Here is a 20542-nt window from a genome sequence, read left to right on the forward strand (position 1 = left end):
TGAGGGTTTTCTTCTGTGGGACAAAAAGGTGATCCAAGACTCAAACAAAGGAAATGATCAAAAAAGCACGGAGTGCAGTTCTCAATCTCCGAATGCCACACTTTGGGAATCTGGCAGTGTTCATACTGAAGCCACAGCCTACTGGGACAGCTCCTAGCCATTGACTGAGAGAAGCCCTGGACCTATGTTGCATACTACACCATTCAAAAACAGTTGGACTAATAAGAAGACAGAGCCCTGCCCTGTCTTCTTAAATGTCACTCCTCTACTAATTCTTCTAACAGACTCCTCTGGGCTCTCGCTGAGCATGGCTGAGATCTAACACCTACACTGCAGTGGGAGACTTCTCTTACTCAATTTATCTTTTCTCTCACAGGAGTCAGACCTGCATGATGATTTGATGACTCTTCTACGGATCTCCAGTTTTCACTCCCCATTATCTTACACAGGCAGTTCCCCCATTAAATCTCTTGCATTCTAATTACAACTTTGTGTGTGCTTTCCAAGAGCCCAAACTAACAGAACCCATTCCATATCACCCTGAAAAATTTCTATATTTATGTGAAAACTCTACCCATATTTTCTCTTTATGTGTCTATTTTTTCTGAAGTTGTATGATAAACATGAAATATTTGTCATTCTAGAGTAAGAAATTTTAAATACTTATAAAAATTCCCCTTTCCTTATTTTATTTATTCATACATTTATGTATTTATTATAATAAAGTATTCTCTGAAACTGGCCATTTTCTTCTGAATATATTCTATTTTAGATGACATTTCTTTAAAAATCTAGCATGGAAATTGTAATTTTTAAGCCTAACTATATTTTGAGCCTGAGGTTACAATGGGACCATCAAATTCCCTAATCTCTATTTTGTATTTATGTTAATAAGGTCTAAGATCAAATTTGCATTTTTCACACCATACAATAGAATTATATAAAAGCCGCAGTCACCTAGAACTCATATATCTTTTTCCCATATGCTAGTATAAAGACTTATTTTCTTCATTCCCTGTTTCTGCAATTGTTCCTTTGAAACTAAGCATGATACTTTGCATTTATTTTCATTATATTTCATTTAATTTGCTTTGGTCCATCTAACTCATCAATACTCTTTCATATCCTGTGTCTGTCATCTAATATACTTACTAATATATCCTAAATTAGTTTCACCTTCAAATCCAGTCATCATGCCATTTCTGTTTTAAGAACTGGTATAAATGTGGAACAGGATAGACTCTGTGACTCAGTGTTTAAACACTTTCCTGCAAATAGGTATCAATTTATTTATCAACAGTTTTGGATTTGGTCATTCTACCATGTATGGGTCCATGGAATTGTACATTTATTATCATTAAACCCATAGTCCACTCTGTTTTCTATAAGATTTGCATTACCTATATTATCAAATATACCTGTTTCCTACTATATTAAATATATGTTTGATCAAAATTCATCAGAACAAATTCTTTAACTAATTGATAGCTGTTGAGAAAAAGAGGGTATAGAAAATATGGTGTTGTAAAATATTAACTTTCTTTGAATTTTGTTCTTAATTTCCTAACACTTCAAAAGTTCCTGAGGGACATATAGGCACAACAAATAATAGAGTATACAACTATTTTGGCTTAAGTTCAAACAAACAAAAAATAAAACGTGGGCCTTTTCCCCAAAACCCAACATACAGGTGAACTAGATCAAAAAAACCCTTTTCCTTGGCTAGAAGTAAGCCTAGAAGTAGAACAGATGCACTATAACTTAATTCGTCTGCCCTTTTCTCACCAAGCTCCGCACTTAGTCCCTACCTTTCCACAGTATTCTCCACTTAGGAAAAACAAGTTCTTAACAAGGACAAGAATTAATGCAGACCATGTTTGACTGTCAACCCAGACCTTCTTGAAATGAGAAAGGATAAGAAACTTGACATTTCTTCCCTCGACAATCTCTATAGCAAGACATGCATCTAAGTGCCAGACTTATTTCTCTTCTCATAGGTCTTCCTACCCTCATACCATACTTCCTCTGTGTTACTGTACATGAACCTTCATATCGATTCTAATCCATTGAAAGGGGTAGAGACATAAAATAAGCCATGCATTCTCCCTATAAGCCAACACTGCTCTTCCTTTCATATCCACTTACTTTATATTTTAACTCATCCATTCCCTGAGATATTTCTCTTGCATGTCTTCTCTGTGCACTTGACTATGATTCTGTCCCATGTTTAAGAGCCAATATTTGGTCTAATAGTTAAAATCCTTTTGAGTTTAAATAATGGAATATCTAACTCACAGTTTTGTTTGTTTGTTTGTTTGTTTGTTTGTTTTTTAAGTGGCAGTGCAGTGCAATCACACATTTTAATTATTTAATTATTTTTCTTAGGTAAAACTTAGGAATTGTGGTTCCAATTCAATGAGACAACTGTTATTTGTCCAAACTATTATAGTTGAGATCGGTTATTATTGATCAGCACTCACCTCGAAATTTCTGCTCATATCTGTTAACATCACTTAATAGGGTGTCTGGGTATCTCAGCTGGTTAAGCCTCTGACTCTTGATTTTGGTTTGGGTCATCATCTCAAGGTCATGAGATAGACAGAGCCCTGCATTGGGTCTCCATGGTGGGCATGGAACCTGCTTAAGACTCTTTTCTCCCTCTATCCCTACTCCCCCACTATTTTTTTTTTTAATAATACCAATTAGTATGGGTAGTAGGATGGGTACCTTTACAAGATAAATGAACAGGGCATTTCTATAATTTTTAAAATTTTTATCTTATTCTTTTTTGCCAGAGTTCCTCAAATGAAAATGCAGCAATTTACCAGAAATGTTTATATGACCAGAACTAACTTTTACATATTTATCAACATTTCTCTGTATCTAGGGGGAGAAAGTATGCTTTTCTGGAGTTAACTCAGTGATTTTAAATTTTCTGCTTTATAAAAATAATTGGAAATATATTTGTTCCTTATCCATTTCTCAGTTGTAAAGAATTTTTTTTTAATTAATATGTTAAGGAAAAGTTCACAATGTTCAAGAAGAATGTAATATTTTCTTTAATTAATTAAAATTTAATTTTATTAGATTAAATCTGGACATATTAATACAATTTGTAAATATGACATTTCTTCTCAAGTAAAGAATAGAGAAGGAATTAATTCAAGAGAGGGTCTAGGTAAGAACTGATTAAAAATATGAAAAATTAGTCAAATTGAAATTTAAGCATCCTGAAGCTTAAATGGAAAGCAGATTTCACAAATCAGTGGCAATTTTCCTTGTCACTTTCAAATTAAGTAAAAAATCTCTATTTCCATGTGTTTTATAATCTTACCAACTTTCTATCTTACTTTTGAGCCCAGATATTACCCAAAACTTTTCCACCTCATCATGTTTATTATCCTAATGGGATGATTTATTGTTTTGTTCCATTTTTAATTTTAATATTTGGTTTACTTGATTACACAGTATTAAAATACTATAAATTAGTCTGAATGTAGCATTTATCATATAAGCATTAATAATATATATTACTAGTACTTCAAAAATGGAAACAACACACTGGAAAATAAAACTTAAACGTTAAGACGGTAGGAATAAAAAAGAAGAGTAAAGTAAATGATGCAATGCAATATTTATTCAAGTGTTTTTTTTTAATTAATGAGAAATCTGAACTTCAAAAAATAATGGTATGCATTTTCCAAGTCTATATATTATCTAAGCCAAATTGGAATTTGGTACAGAAATGATGCTTCTTAATATTACACAATGACCTCAGAATAGTGTGAAAGCAATAGGTTTAAAAGATAAAAAAAAACAAAAGCAAAACAAAACAAAAGCTAAAAACAAACAAACAAACAACAACAAAAGAAAACCCCAAAACTTTCTTACCAATAGCAGGACTATTAGCAAGTTTCATTTACTAATTCTATTAACTTCTCATTTACGATTAAATTTGTACTGTTTTAATTAAAAAAGACCATCTGAAACAAAACATCTAAGACATTCTCAATTTTAGCACTGTTGCTATTTTGGACTGGATAATTCATATGGTGGGGACTACCCTGCACATTGTAGGATGCTCAGCTGTGTCCCTTGCATTAGAAGGGTAGGTTCCAGAAGTACTACCCCATTTGTGGTCATTTGAAACATCTCCAGTACTGCCAAATGTCTTTCTGTGTGTTTGTGTGTGGCTATGTGTAAATGTGTGAATGTATATACGGACATGTGGGCGTTTCCTTGGGTTGAGAAGCACTGATCTAAAGTTTTACATTTAAAATAAATTTTAAGTTACATTTAAACTAAATTTTAAGGTTAGATACTAATATAAAAAACAACCGGGTTTTATGATTTTATATGATTTCATGTGATTCCAAATATTCAGCAAATTTTTATACTGGATACTCAATGCAAAGAAATATACATTCACAATTGAATCAATTTTGCTATATTTTATGAAAGCAATAGTAGCTTGTAGTGCATGTCATGTGTACTAAGGATCAAGTTTCAGAACATGGAAGTAGAAACTATAACTATGTTGGGTGCAAGAAAATGGTAGTATTATCTCAAAAGTAGCTGAAACTCTCTCTTATAGCACGGCTTAGCAACCATAATTATACTTCATCACTTCAAATTAAAATTTAAGATTTTCTTATAGTTTGTTTCCCTTCTCAGTCACCAACCTGCTTGAGAAAGACATATGGAAGAATCCCCCTCTCTCAAAAAAAAAAAAAAAAAGAAGAAAAAGAAAAAGTCAACAGAGTGGGTGAAAAACAGAGAACAGTTTTCCCTAACAACAGGAATGTATGATTCCTGATATCACCTGGTACACACTGAAATTTTCTTTTGAAAAGATGTATTTGTCTCCAAAAGAAAAAACAGGTTTACTCTTATCAATATAAATTATATATATAGGTTATTCATTATCAGTTTTTCACCTTTCATCTGCCTTTCTTACTGCCTGACACATAGAAAAGTCTCAGTAACTATTACTGACCTACATTCTCTCCCTCCTCTTTGACCCAACACCTTTATCAACTTGTTTATTTTTATCTCTATTTAATGGTTTAGGATGCTAAATAGAATTAATTAGTTAGCTAGCTAATTAATTTATCCTATTCTTTCTAGATTCTATGTCTAGATTTCAGGAGAGTTCTGGCATTGATGCCAAGACCCTGGCACCATGTGCTAAGCATTTTCTTGTTATAGCATATGCTTGTAGTACTCAGCAGTAATTCCCTCCTCAAGGTTGGCACATTGGAAGATTACTGACATAATTTCTCAGAAAGAGAGAAGTACATGGAGTGGAAATGTAATATAAAGATCTTTGTATCCTATTTGATGCTATCAAGGAATATCCACAACCAAGCAATCAGGTAGATACAATGACTGAACCTCTTGACTACAGTCACTGCCATCACTGGCTATCCCAGTGATGAGACAATGGGCACAGGAATGGAGAAGATTTGGTGGTCGAGATAGATACAATGCAAAGGCATAGTGTATGGGTGGCCAAGCTGTCTAATCTAGCTTCTTCCCACATATGTAACTTGTTAGTAACAAGCGGCAACATCAAGCTTCCAGTATATCTCTAGTATATTTCCATCCTCAAGGAAAATTTCCAGTCATTTAAGTGAACTTGACTTCTTCTCTAAAAGCAGCACCACTTTGCCTGGAATTGACATATATTCCCTGAATGGGTATTCTTTCTTTCCCATAAGGCCGTGGCCAGAAAAACTGTAAGGATACTTAAATTCTTGAATCCACTGACACAAAATTTCTTATTAACATTGCCTAGAAACAAGAGATCCGGTTTATATTAACGGAGCAGTGGGAGCTGGCCGTGAACATGGGATCCACAAGTTTCACACTGTTGATCCACCCAGAAATGGCCAACCTGATAGAAGAGAGGAAACCACTTCTAAAAGAAACAATTGAAGTATGAGATAGAAACTGATCACTGGTATTGTGGGTACCGTCCTTCAGGATGTAGAATATACCCCAAATCAACAAATAGTATATGTCTCGGTATCTGCAAGAGGTGTGATATAGAGGCATGGGAACCAAAGCATGTAAGTAATGGAGGCCACGCTTACCACAACTCCCAGTTATCCATCCGAGTTATTTGTGTTTTTCACTCCTTACTTTTGGGCTCTATGAAACAAGGGGTCTTGGTTCCCAAAAAGTTAATGCTTTACCCAGGATATACAGTGGAACTCTATATGGAACTCCATATACTAATATACATGAACTATATATATGGAACTCCATAGAGTTTTAGGTTGTATCTTCTGCTCTGTTACTGCAGACTCTTTGCTCCAAAAGACCGGAAGATAAATACAAAGTTACCTTGCTAGCAAAATTTGAGGAGCCTTGAGAAAGGGAGTGAGAAGAAGTGGTCTATCTCAGTTATGTTTCTGAGTTCAACCGTAGAAGTAGAAGCTGGAGTTCTACCCTATTATCCTGTCTCTTATTAGTATCCCAGGAAACAAGAATAACCCCAATTCTGGAGATACTTTTCCCAGATGGAACACAACTGATTAAAAAAACAAAACAGGGGCGCCTAGGTGGCTCAGGTCACCTTCGGATGCCTTCGGCTCAGGTCATGATCTCAGAGTTCTGGGATCGAGTCCCGCAGCAGGGAGCCTTCTTCCCTCTCTCTCTCTCTCTCTCTCTGCCTGCCTCTCTGTCTACTTGTGATCTTTCTCTGTCAAATAAATAAATAAATCCTTTAACAAAACAAAACAAAACAAAAAACAAACAAAAAAATCATGCAGATTTCAGTGGTACAGGTATTCACACAACTGGACACAATGGTTTTCCCCTCTCTATCCCCTTTTTGAATATAACAAACTCACGTTCATGAATTGGAGACATAGGCTGCAAATGGTTCCAAGTTGCCTGTTCACTGGGAATTATGCCCTGCCCCCAAGGAATTGCCTTATAAAAGTTCGAGCTCTCTTCGGTGGCATGTTGGGGGTCCTCAGGACCACCCCCAAGTGGGATGATTCATTAAGAAGACTCACAGGACTCAGCATGGAGTCATACTCACAGCTATAACTTACTAAAAAGAAAGAAAGAAAGAAAGAAAGAAAGAAAGAAAGAAAGAAAGAAAGAAAGAAAGAAAGAAAATAAAGAAAAAGAAGGCCCAAGCAAAATCAGCAAAGGGAAAAGGCACTTGGGGCAACGTCCAGAGGAAACCAGACACTTTTGAGATTCCTTTGTCAGGGGTCACACAGAAGAGGCTCACTTAATTCCCCCAGCAAGGAATTATGATGACATGCATAAAATGTTGTCTACCAGGGAAGTTTACATAGAAATCAAGGGACCAAGATTTATTGGGGATTGATTATGTAGGCACCCTCTGCTTCGCACAAACTAAAATTCTAGCCTCCCAGAACAAAGGCTGGTATTCAGCATAAACCATATTGTGCACATAATTTAAGCTCAGGGAGCCACATGTATCAGTTAGGGTGGTGGAAACGGCCCTGAAATCCAGGTTCCTAGATGTCAGTCAAAAGCTAACCTGGTAAGCAGGCCTTCAGGAAAACAATCAAGCTTGTGATGCTAATGCTTTTCCCCAGGTGGGGAAAGACTGCTGCCAGTGATTAGCAGGTGCCAGGATACAAAGGGCTTGCGTCCTTGCCTCAATTTAGGGCATCTTAGAAAAGTCCTCTCAGCATCGGATCTTCCTGTGGACTTCACAGCTGAGCCACCGGCTCTGTCAGCTGCATTTCATGGCTTCTCCATTTCTGCACAGAGGTACTTGGAGCTTTTGCCAAGAAAACTGTGGACATCATTCTTCTATGTCAGAGTCGGTTTCGAGCCTTCCTAATCTAAAGTAACACCCTAGTAATTATGACCCAAGATAGTAGTATCTGGACAGTAGATGAGGTCTAGAGGCTCTTATATATTAAAATAGTGAGAACAATATTTTTGAGGTGGTTCTTGGGGGCTCAGTCAGTTAGATGTCTGACTCTTGGTTTTGGCTCATTGTGCTCTCAGGGTCATGGGATCGAGCCCCGCGATGGGCTCCACACTCAGCATGGGGTCTGTTTATAGTTTTCTCTCTCTCTCCCTCTCTCAAATAAAAACAAAATGAGCATTTGGGATATTGTTAATTTTCAGGTGAAAATTGAAGTACAAAATTTCAAGAATAATAGGACTTACGATGCAGTAAATTATGCCTTTTACTAAAAGAAAAATAAAATCCAGAAACTCCAATTTTGAGCACAAATTTATACTTGAAACATAAAATGAAAATAGCTACAACCTCAACAGTTCTTAAATAAGTAAATAAGAAAGTTTATTCTAGACTCAGGAGTCATAATAGCAGAGAAGTAGAGGGAGGACTTGGCAGACTGTTAGTAATGTAAACACAAGTACATACACGTATGTATTCACACACATATGCAATTGCACACACGCACATACTCATTCCTGTTATATTCTATGTATTATCCTTGACGTTGAAGGAATGAAATGGACATGCATAGCCGTCTTCGGCACTCTGGAGCATCACAGCTGCTGTATAAAATTCTAGATGATTCTGGTTCTAAATGACAGTTTCTACTTTGTACAGAGCACTAAGAATAATACATCTCTGTGTGAATACGAAATATTTAGTCTATCTCCCTACGTAGGGACAGTGAAAAGATGTAAGTTCTTAAATTCTCCGATAAAGGAATAATCAGCATAATTGTTTTAAATGTTCGTAATTTTCTTATCCTGAAACTGCCTGTCATTGAATTCAAATAGAGCCTGTGCCTACGTTTCCAAGTCCTGCAGGTACAAAGCAGACAGTTCATTACTGAGCTGAATACAATGGAACTAAGTTTTATTTGGCAAAACCTGTCTCCTTCTCTGAATAATATGTGCGATATTACTCATTTGATAGTAGGTTACATAGGGCCACTTGCTTGCTCTCCTGGAGCCCTGCATGGCATTTACCATATGGTTCATAAGACTGTTTCATAACGTACCTTCTTGGGGCGCCTGGGTGGCTCAGTCATTAGGCGTCTGCCTTCAGCTCAGGTCATGATCCCAGGGTCCTGGGATCGAGCCCACATCGGGCTCCCTGCTCAACAGGAATCCTGCTTCTCTCTCTTTCACTTCCCCTGCTTGTGTTCCCTCTCCTGCTGTCTCTCTCTGTGTCAAATAAATAAATAAAATCTTAAAAAAAAAAAAAAAAACATACATTCTTTTCCCTACCTCTACTGTCTACCTGGAGGTCTGAAATCCATGCGTTCTCAATGCTGGCCTTGTGCCCTGCCATATACTAAGGGTTTTGTTTTGAACTCATGAAATAACTGTTAGTTCCTCAAATATCAATTAAATGGGCAAATCAGGTAAGTTGGGAAAAATTTAAGGTTGCATTCCATTGCTCTGAAGGCTCAGGAAAGGGTCTTAACTTCGATGAGACTTCCTCTCCACTTCTCTTAGAAAGGTACTTACTGAATATCCCTTAACAACTCTGCATTTTCTACCTTGATTCCCTTATCGTAGTGGAGAAGCTGGAATCTAAATGTCTCAGAATGCCTAACTTGCAACGTTCCAGTCTTGATTCTTCTATTGAGAAAGTGTCGTGTAAGATTTGAAAGTTGGAAGAGAATCCTAAGCAATCATTCAACAGCAGAAGCTGAGAACAGGCCCATGGAGGTTGTTGACAGCCAACTTGGGGCTTTACCAAAATTCCCTGCTGTCCTCAGCAAAAATCCTCATTTCAATGTGTCAGGAAGCTGAAATGTCTTAAAGACAGGATGTCTGTACCTCTTGTCCTTCTGTATTTGCTTAGAGCCCCCCTGACCTTTGGTACTTCAGGTCTTCTAATGATTGTATAAACCACTAGTTACCATACCTCTGACTTGTGTAAGACTATTGAACGAGAAAGGAGCTACTCGTTACAATTATGGTTTGTGAAAAACAATGTTTCATTGCACAGAAATGCACTGACTCTTAGAGAAGAAAAATACATTGAAGTTTCTAAAGTGAAATTGAAATACATTTGTTGTATTTTATAGGTTAAAAATATAAAAGTTAGACTATAGAATAACATGAAACAAAAAAATCAAGAATTGATTTTCAAAACTTAGAATTTCAGATCAGACACTAAAAGTTACCAAGTTATTGTTCACTAAATATATATTACATATACATATATGCCAGTTCAAGTCTAGGAACACTGGCATTTTGTAATTCTCATTTCATCAATAACGACCAAAGATTCAGAAACTTTGAAATTATACATACTGATTTTTATTTTAAAATTTTATATGTGTCTTGGCAGCGCTTCACCTTGAAGTAGAAACCATCTGCAGAAAGAATGAGTCATTTTATACATTTTGTTTGAAATTTTTTAATTTTTTCTATAATTAATATTTATGTATGAATCCTAAATTGTAAGGTGTTATGTTATTTCTGATCATATCTGTATAATCACTATGTTGACGGTAGTGAAATACCCCTTCCAAAAATATATCTATTTTCAGCCACTTTATCATAAGGATAAAACTAGCTATGGCCGATTGTTAAGACTATTTAAAGCCTGAAGTGTGAGTTGGCTATTCTTGTAAAAATTTTAAATGTTTCTCTTGTCTCCCTGCCTCACACTAAAGGTTAAGTAGGCCAATGAACTTTTATATTTATTCACTTCTGATCTCTAGTCCAGTTTTGAAGGTGGATGGTAGTGGTGAGTATACAACAGTAAATGTACTTAATACCACAGAACTTTCACTTAAAATGGTTAAGAGTACATTTTATGTTACGTATATTCTGCCACAATAACAACAAAAAAAGGAAAAATATTCCAGCCTATGTTGTTAACCAAGATTCAGCCCTCATCTTTCTTGTCCTTCTCTTCAGCAGTACTTAAATTATATTCGTTCTCAGATAGGCAGGGTTGAAGCACAAAAGTAAGTGTATTTTTTTAGTAGGTAACACTGAAACTTATAGAGGAATTACTATAAATATTTTATGTAGAACAAAAGTCAACTGATTCATGATACGCCACTTTATATTTTAATTTAGACAACGAATGAGCTGAATCTGGACATACGGTGTAAGAAAAATGGACTGACTTCATCATTTAAATAGGAAGAAAGGGAATTATAAGAATTTATGACATGGGATCAGTCCTATCCAGAAAAGTAGATGGGAAAAATAGGACAGCAGCTCAGTTCAGTAGTGACAATCTTGTCTACTGCCGGAGAAATTTTTTCCTTGGTTTAATGGTTTTGGGACATCCAAGCCAGATATGTCTATTGCCAATCTATGTGTCATTTAAAAAAATATATATAGCATTTCTATATACTTCACCCCTCAGTTTTCACCGAGGTTCCAGTCGGGCTGCTGATAGAGATAAGGGAAGCCATGTGAAGCAATCCCATATACGCAAATGCCAACTGCTGACCCCAAGATCGCATAAGTTCCTCATGAAACTGGTGCTGTACCACATACCCCACCAACTGGGACTTATCTTAATATATTTTCTAATGAGTGAATTTTCTTGTCCAGGAAGCCAACTTACATATAAAAAACATTTCTTTCTGTAGGCATTCACTCTTTCCCACCTGATTTCCAAGAAAGTGGTAGTCTTGTTTCTGAGAACAGCTAAAATCAATGGGTATACCTTCCAAACTCATCTAAAAACTCCTTCCTTTTTGGTGTGGGTTTGTTTTTGTTAATTTGGAAATATATGTTTGGACTCTGGGGTCTCTGAAATTCGTAGGATGTTACAACTGTAATTGTGAAAGGAACGTGCGTACAGCTTTCACAGTCAGAAACTCTTTTCAAATAAAATGCCAATTGTCCTAAAAAAGAAAGAGGGAAATCTGACTGGGTGGCTCAGTCAGTTAAGAATCTGCCTTCAGGAGGCGCCTGGGTGGCTCAGTGGGTTAAAGATGTCAGAGTCTTGGGATCAAGCCCCTCTTCAGGCTCCTCACTCAGTGGGGAGCCTACTCCTCCCCACTGCTTGTGCTCTCTTTCTATCAGACAAATCAATTTTAAATAATCTTTTAAAAAGGGAAGAAAGAAAGAAAACATGGAAGTTACCCACAATCCACCCAGCCCTTTACTAAAATTAGTAAACATTTGAAGAAGGTCAAGAATATAGAAAGAAAGGTTATGTTGACTTCTTAAAAAAGGAGGTTGGTGAAAAAGACAGAGGAAGCTTCTTTCTTTTTTCCTTACTGTTTGGAAACATTTAAATTAACACTAGAAATATTTATATCTTGAAGGTTTGATAGAAGCACTTGTGAAAAATCAGTCTTGTTTTATTTTGGAAAGGAGCTGTTTGACAGCTTTCTCAAATCCTACCATGATAATTGGTTTGTTTACATTTTATGTTCTCCTGGTAATTTATATATCCTGAGAATTTGAAGTCAATTTTCAAATTTATTTGAATAGAGTTGAGTAAAATATTGTCCTATAATTAGTTCCCTCATATGGTTATGTGATTATCCCCTTGTTTGATTAGATTAGCTAGTGGTTTGTCTATTTAATTGGTTTCTTTCAAAGTACCAGCTATTGGATTTATTTATCAATGCTAGTATTTTTATATTCCAGTTGTTCAGACACATTTATGTTTATTAATTATATATTAATATCCTTTTGTCTTATTTTGCTTTTTTCCCAAATTCTTAAGTTTTGCACCTCATTTTTTCATTTAAACTCTTTGTTCCTTTTTTACATGAGTACTGCAGAGTAAAACCTAAATTTTCAATTATGAATACATCTCCAAGGACTTTTTATATTTTTAGTCAAATGTATTGAGGAACAATTTACATACAATAAACTGCAAATATTTAAAGCATGCCATTCAACAAAGGATACCAAAGTTTGAGCTGCAGTGCAAATAATAGACAGACTCTTTCATTCACTCAAGGTTATTAGGGTTGTTTTGAATTTGGGCTTTTTTTTTTTTTTTAAGATTTTATTTATTTATTTTGACAGAGAGAAATCACAAGTAGATGGAGAGGCAGGAGAGAGAGAGAGAGGGAAGCGGATTCCTCGCTGAGCAGAGAGCCCGATGCGGGACTCGATCCCAGGACCCTGAGATCATGACCGGAGCCGAAGGCAGCGGCTTAACCCACTGAGCCACCCAGGCACCCCTTGAATTTGGGCTTTTACAAATAAGGCTGCTATAACATCCTTGCTCCTGTCCTCTTCATGGATAAATGTGCTTATTTGTCTTCGGTGAACACTGAGATGTGAAATGACTCGGTACTGTGGTAGGTATGCTTAACTCTTTAGAAACTGCCAACTGTTTTTCCAAGCGGTTGTATCTTTTTACATTCCCACCAGCAGTTTGTGAGATAGGAAGTTCAGTGAGATGTTCTAACCAAATTTGGCATTCTAAGTTTATAAATTTATCTGTTTTTATGGATACATAGTACTGTTCATTTATGGTTTTAACTTACATTTTCCTAATGACTATCTCGAATGTCCTTCCAGGTGATTATTTGCCATCTGTTCATCTTTTATGCTGAAGTATATTTTCAAATCTCTTGTGCTTTGTTTTTAATGTGAGCTTACTTTTATCTTACTGAGTTATGACAACTCTTTACACATTCCAAAACAAAAGTCCTTTGTCCAATATGCATATTATAACCATTTCTTCCATTTTTGTTTATATTTTAAGTTTACTCATAGCCTTGAAGAACAAAAGTTTTGATTTTGATTAATTTTATCATTTTTTGTGTTTTGATCCATAATTTTTGCATAATTTTGCATCCTGTCTATGAAATGTTCACTTACATCAAGATCCTAAATATTGTTCTAGATGCTCTTCTCTAGCAATTTTGTAATTTTAGTATTTATTCTTAGGTTTATGACCCAATTTGAGTTAATTTTTGTCAATGATGTGAAGTAAGAAACATTTTTACCTTTTTCCGTAAAGATATTCAGTTGATCCTGAAAAATGTGTTTAAATTTTTTTCCCTTTGAATTGTCCTGGCACATTTGTCATAAATCAATTCATCATAAATATAAAAGTTTATTTCTGGGTTCTCCATTTTGCCGCATTGACCTATTTATCCATCCATACGGCAGTTGTGCCCTTATGCTCACTTTTCATTTGTCTAAAAATATCTTTCTTCATCCTTGAATATTTTTGCTGTATTTAGTATTCTCAGTTGATTTTCTTTTCTTACAGCTCTTTACATTTTTCTTCTTCCCTCTGTAAACTCCAATGAGAAACCGATGGTCATTCAAATTGTCACTCATCTTTCTACTTTCCTTGACTGCTCTCAATATTTTCTCTTCTTTCTTTTTCAGCCATTTGAATTTGATGTGCTTAAAATTTTTCTTTTTTTGTACTTAATATTTTGTTTAAAGTTTCTTAAACTTGTAAATATATGTGTTACTTAATTTGAGATGATTTTAGCCGTTCTGTTTTCATATTTATCTCCTCCTTTTTTCTTTACTTCTGAGATTTTAATTTCCAGTATGCTTGATATATTGTACAATATTGCCTCATATGTCTCTGAGGTTCTTTTTTTTTGTCTGAAGTTTTCATTATCTTCCTCATATTATATAATCTATCTTCGAGTTCTTGACTCATTCTTCTTCCACCTTCATTTTGCTTTTATATCATCCAGAGATTATTATTATGATAGCGTTTTTTTCCCAACAACTTTAGAACTATTTGATTTCCCCTATAATTTATCCATTGTAAATATCTTGTATTTTTTTCTTCTATCACAAATATGTTTTCCTTTAATTCATTGAGAATAGTTAAATTTGCCTCTTTAAAATCCTTGTTTTGCAGTTTTTACATCAGAATCATTTTGCAGTAGTCAGTTGTAGAGTGTTCCATTAGGTATGACTTACATTGTCTTAGGTTTCTTGTGGCAAGAAATTTTGGTTTGTGTCTTGAACATTGTTAGTATCTATGGAAATACTAGATTCTGTTATTTCTTTTCAAAGTATTGATATTTTTTACTGTAGGATCTGTTAACCTGCTTATATTTAATATTCCAAACACTAGCATAGCTATGTTGGGCTGAAGCTTACATCTTAGGTGAGACAATATTTAGTCTGCTTTATTCATGTGTGATCAATGGATCTGACTAACTTGAACATAGTTTTTAAACAACTTTTGTGTTGTCATTGTCTATTTCCTGTTTTACTCCCTTTCTCTTCAGTGGTTCTTGAAATTATTCTCTTCATGCTTTCAACACACAAAATGGAGCCTTTTAAACACGATTCTAGGAGCATTATAGTCCATGACAACTGTGGCTTTCCCTAGGGCATACCTCCAAAAAACCAAGAAAATAACTTTCTGCTTGTCACCTCCACAACATTTCAAAACTTATTCAAAATCTTCCTGCATTTCTACAGCTCTCAAGTAGTCATTTCTTGTATCCTCATCAGAGTTCTTTAGTGTTTGTGAGACAGGTAGGAATTTGCTCCTTTATACAAGTAGTGGAACTTTTATATAAACAAAGTTTTGACTGTTTTCTTCAAAATTGTTGGCTGAGTATGTTGTAATTTCTGTTTTTCTTTTCTTTTCTGATATTGGGAGTGAAAGCACAACGTATCAGACTAATGAGAAACATAAGAATCAGAGTTTGGTCTCAATATCAGATTTTTTATTTATATATATCTTTATTTCCCGAGAGTGTCCACGCAGGCAAGAGGGAATTTCAGACCCATTGTGTTTCCAAATTAGGTTTCCACTAAGCATTGAAAAGTTGGTTGAGGAAATTTCAAAATCAAAGAGGGTATCCCATTCCATTATCCATTTATGATATTTGGAGAATACCACTAATAATAATAATACTAATAATTTTCAAGATACCAGTGAAGCAAAGTAGACCAGGACCACCAATGCAGTTTCCAAGGTCTTTTCTTACAACATCCAAATATACTGTAGCCCAAATTAACAATGAGGTTTCCATAGGATGAATGAGTTCATATCACTTACAAAGTAGAGGTCATCATAGTCATGGAACATTCTTATTGTGTAACTGGATACTTACATATCATATGGGGCATTCTTCAAGAAGTCAGATATATCTGACTACTGTAAGCAATTGTGGATAGTCTAGATACATCCTACGGAAAGCAATCTATAAATACTCTCCAAAATACTATTAGTTGGCCTGGTAGGGTTTATTTCATTAGCATGCTGTTTTATAAGATTTAAAGATTCTTTTGATGGTGAGACACAATACACTGATAGTTGGATAGATATTACAGTTCCAAAGGAAAGAAGGCTGCCTGGTAGAGACATCCATTGGGTTGTACCCAGGGAAAAGGGTAACAGCAAATTGAAGGGTCTCCTCAACCAATATGAAGATGCTATGGAAGGTTGTATTCATTCTTAGCTGGAGAGAGTAGACCAGAGATCACTCTCTGCAACTCTATTTTCCTTTGCCTATTCCTGCCTATTCCTGGAGAAGATCCTGAATCTTTAGAATGCCCCCAATGAAAGTGAAACGCAGAGAGTTGAGAACAGTTTGAACATCTTGTTGAATGCCATAGCCATTCAATCCTGAAACTGCATGTACAATGGACCATTTATACTAATGACTAGAAAATAATACAACATGTGGTTAAACTCACAAAAACAGTGCCATTAGAAGCCTAGGGAGATTGAGGCAGTTGGATCTATTGACATTCAACCCTGACTGGGTCAGGAGACAAATTACAAGTTAGGCCATGTAAACCTGGATACTGGGTCTCACATCACTGCAATGGGAGTTTTTGCCTCTTCCTTTAGGAATCCCCATTTGTTTCCTGATACTACTCTATCAACTCAAAGTGTTCAGCTGTAAGCACAGACAAACTTAACGCTGAATGAGAATTAGCATTAGGTGTTTCTTTTATTTTCTTTTTTATTTTAAAAGATTTTATTTATTTATTTGACAGAGAGAGTAGGCAGAGAGAGGTGGGGGGAAGCAGGCTCCCTGCTGAGCAGAGAGCCTAATGTGGGGCTCAATCCCAGGACCCTGAGATCATGACCTGAGCCAAAGGCAGAGGCTTAATCCACTGAGCCACCCAGGTGCCCCAGTATTAGGTGTTTCTTAACTTTTGGTGAAGACCTGGTGTAGGGAAGGGGAAGTGCTTAATGCTAATTTTTCTTTTAAATAAAGCAGTAAATGAAGACCTGCCTTTTAACCCCAATCTCTCTGTGACCTTGGGGTAACCAGGATTCTCTAGAAAAACAGAACCAATAAGGCATTAGACACATATATTTAGATATCTATATCTATAGCTATCTATATCTATCTATGCACACATGGAGAGAAAAAGAGATTGATTTTAAGGAATTGACTCATGCAGTTGTGGAGACTGGCAAGTCTTAAATACGCAGAGCAGGCTACATATCAGGGAAGAGTTGATATTTCTATTTCAGGTCCAAAGGCAGGCTGGAAAAAGATTCTACTTTTTCTGGAGGACCCTGTATTTTTCTTTTACATCTTTGAACTGATTGAATGAGGCCTACCCACATATGCAGGTAATCTGTTTTATTCAAAGTGTGATGATTTAAATGTTAATCATTTCTAGACAATACCTCCCCAATATCGAGACTGGTATTTGACCAACATCTAGGTACCACAGCCTCGCCAAGAGAACACAGAAAATTAAGCATCATAAAGCCCTTCTCTAACCCAGTTATATTTTAGTCTTTGGCGTCTACTCACCACCTCAAAGGAGAAATGTGAGTCAACTAAGCCTAATGCACAAGAAATGTTTCATGATCAGCATTGCCTTGGCAGGACTTCTTTTTCAAGATCACATTCTTTTTCCAAACGGCCTCTCTGTTTCTGAGCCCAGTCTTTGCCTTAATGGCTTGGGGTCTAACTGCTGGAATTAGCCTTCATTTTCAAAGAAGATTTACTTTGAAATTTGAAAGGCTTTTCAAAAGTCCAATTATTATTTATCCAAACATTATAAATAGGATTTTACTATTAAAGGGCAGATGATGTTTGGATTCTGATTTGCTTTTGTGTACGGGTTGTGGATGTTGCTTGTTGGTGAAAAGGATGATGACTTAGGAGCATGTTCAGGTTGTAAAAGATTTATTTTGTATCTGCACATCAAAATCTTGACATTGTAAGCCTGTAGCAGTTTGAGGTCTAGCTCCATGAAGGAAACTCTACAAGAAGAAAGCTGAACTATCTATACTTGTGGTTGCACTGCCAGTGACGGTTTACATATTATTCCACTTGTTGGGGAAACCCATATTAAAAAAAAAAAAAAAAGCTAAGATAACTTGTTTTATTTCTTAAAAGCTGTCCATGTTATTAAAGTTTTTAAAAGATTCCATTTATGTATTTATTTATTTGAGAGACAGAGTGTGCATGCACCTGTGCAAGGGGGATTTTTATCTAGATTATCAACAGTATCCGTTAAAGAAATACCTGTGCAAGCGGGGCAGGGAGGGACAGAGAGGAAGGGAGAGGGGAAGCGAATCTCCAGCAGAATCTCCATGTGGGGCTCAATCTCATAACCCTGAGATCATGACTTCAGCTGAAACCAAGAGTCAGAGGCTTCACCAACTGAACCACCCAGGTGACCCTGTGTTATTAAATATTTTTGAACACATAATATAATCTAGTTTTTTAATGAATATACATATGCATAATAGTGGTTATTAAATGATTGCCACTTTAATTTGCCTACAAGGGCATAATAGCTTTCCTCCCTGCTAGAAAGACATATGTCTTGTATGAAAGATTTTTGCTATGCCTTGAGTACAATTTGAGGCTTTAAAGTCAATTATTGACCCATCAAGGAGTAATTCATAAATATCAATTTTGCATGATGGGGGATTTTATCTAAATTATCAACAGTATCTGTTAAAAAGATACTTTCATTCTCTGGGTCATTTTTCTCTTCTATGAGACCATTCCATAGTATTTATACTATTAAATTTTATCTCTTTCTAGGTCAAAAAAAAAAAAAAGCAGCAAAAACTATCTTGCTGCTGTACATATACAGATTCTTTAATGCCACAGACAGCATAGAAATCTTAATAAAAATCTACAAGAGGAGTCATCTCCTCCCTAAATTTATGCATATCTGTCAAAAACAAAGGACTGTAGGGCTCAAAGAGGACAAGTAGGTTATTTGGTCCAGGATTAGCAAAGTGTTCTCTAAAGCCTCAAATAGTGAATGTACTAGGTTTTGTGGGCTACATGTCGTCTCTACTACATATTCTTCATTTTATTTTCAAGCAACCCTTTAAAAATGTTAAAACAAAGCATAAGGCAACTCTTAGTTTAAAGGTCATTAAAAATTAAAAAAAAAAAAAGGGCAGCAATTTGTCCGCCCCTGAGTCTTCATTATACATATGAATAAACTGAGGCTTAGAAACTATTTTCCTCTAGAAAACATGCAACTCTTTGGTCTGGACTAGAAGCTGAGCTGCTGCAATTCGCGGAGGAGCTGGCCCTGCGTGTTTCCTCTGAAAAGCTCACCCCTTGTTTCCTAAGAAGGGACTCCTCCCAGTGAGGGGGGTGCTCCCGAGTGAGAGAACCCACCGGGCTGGACTGGATCTGACCAGCAGCTCCGTCTTAATTCTGTTTATTGTTTCCCCAAAACATCCCACCAGACAACTTGTTTCACCTATTATAACCAGGGGATTTTGTTTTTTGCTTTTGGTGGGTTTTTATGTTTGTTTTTTAGTTTTGTTTGTTTTGTTTTGCTTCTTGCTTTGTTTTTGTTATCCCTCACATGTGTTGTTTAACCTGTGAGACACTTACCGGTGTGAGCGCTCACAACGTACTCACGGAGGTCCTACCTCTTGTCCCTGTTCTAGCTGGAGACACCACAGTACGGGGAGGAGAATTTTAAAACAGACAAAATGCTCTCGTGTTGCAGGCGCAGATTCTAGAGGACCCAAGGGGTTTTGTAATTAAACCAACAAACACAACGAAAAGTACATTTCATAGGATGTTAAAATATGAAAAATGCTACAGTGAAGAAAAGAACAAAAACAAAAACAAAACAAACAAACAAAAAAAAACAACATAAGGGGAAGCAGAAATTCCTAAGCGATGTTAAAGACAAAATAAACTGATGCATATTAACATGTTTAAGAAGTTATATGAGCAAAACCTAAACCTAATTTTTCCGGGGCAGGACTAAACCTAAAGTGGCTTAGAGGTGCTCCACCTGCAGGAGCTCTAAGGAGAGATTTTTGCAAGGAGACAGAAGCAAAGTGAGGACATCATTGCTTGCCAACAGCTTAGAGCCTAACCGACTCTCATTGGTTGTCCTTAGACCTCAATTTAGACCTTGATTTGCTTAGGCAGTCTACCTCAGCATTGCACCGTCTCAGTCTGATGGACTCCTTGTTTAATTAAGCAGCATACATGTGCATTTCCTTCTAGGGCATCTTAAGTATCTATATTGGATATTTTTAAGAAAAATATTATAAATGTTCTGCATCACAGAGTAATATCTATCAATATGCTAACTTATTTGTATATTAATTCTATTTTCCCCAATTATTATTATATTAACCTAAATGCCGGTTTTCATGTGCAGAGGCACAATCATTGTAAATATTGGTGACATTTAAATTAAGAAATAT

The sequence above is a fragment of the Mustela nivalis genome (assembly GCF_964662115.1).
Source record: "Mustela nivalis genome assembly, chromosome: 3".
Taxonomy (NCBI): domain Eukaryota; kingdom Metazoa; phylum Chordata; class Mammalia; order Carnivora; family Mustelidae; genus Mustela; species Mustela nivalis.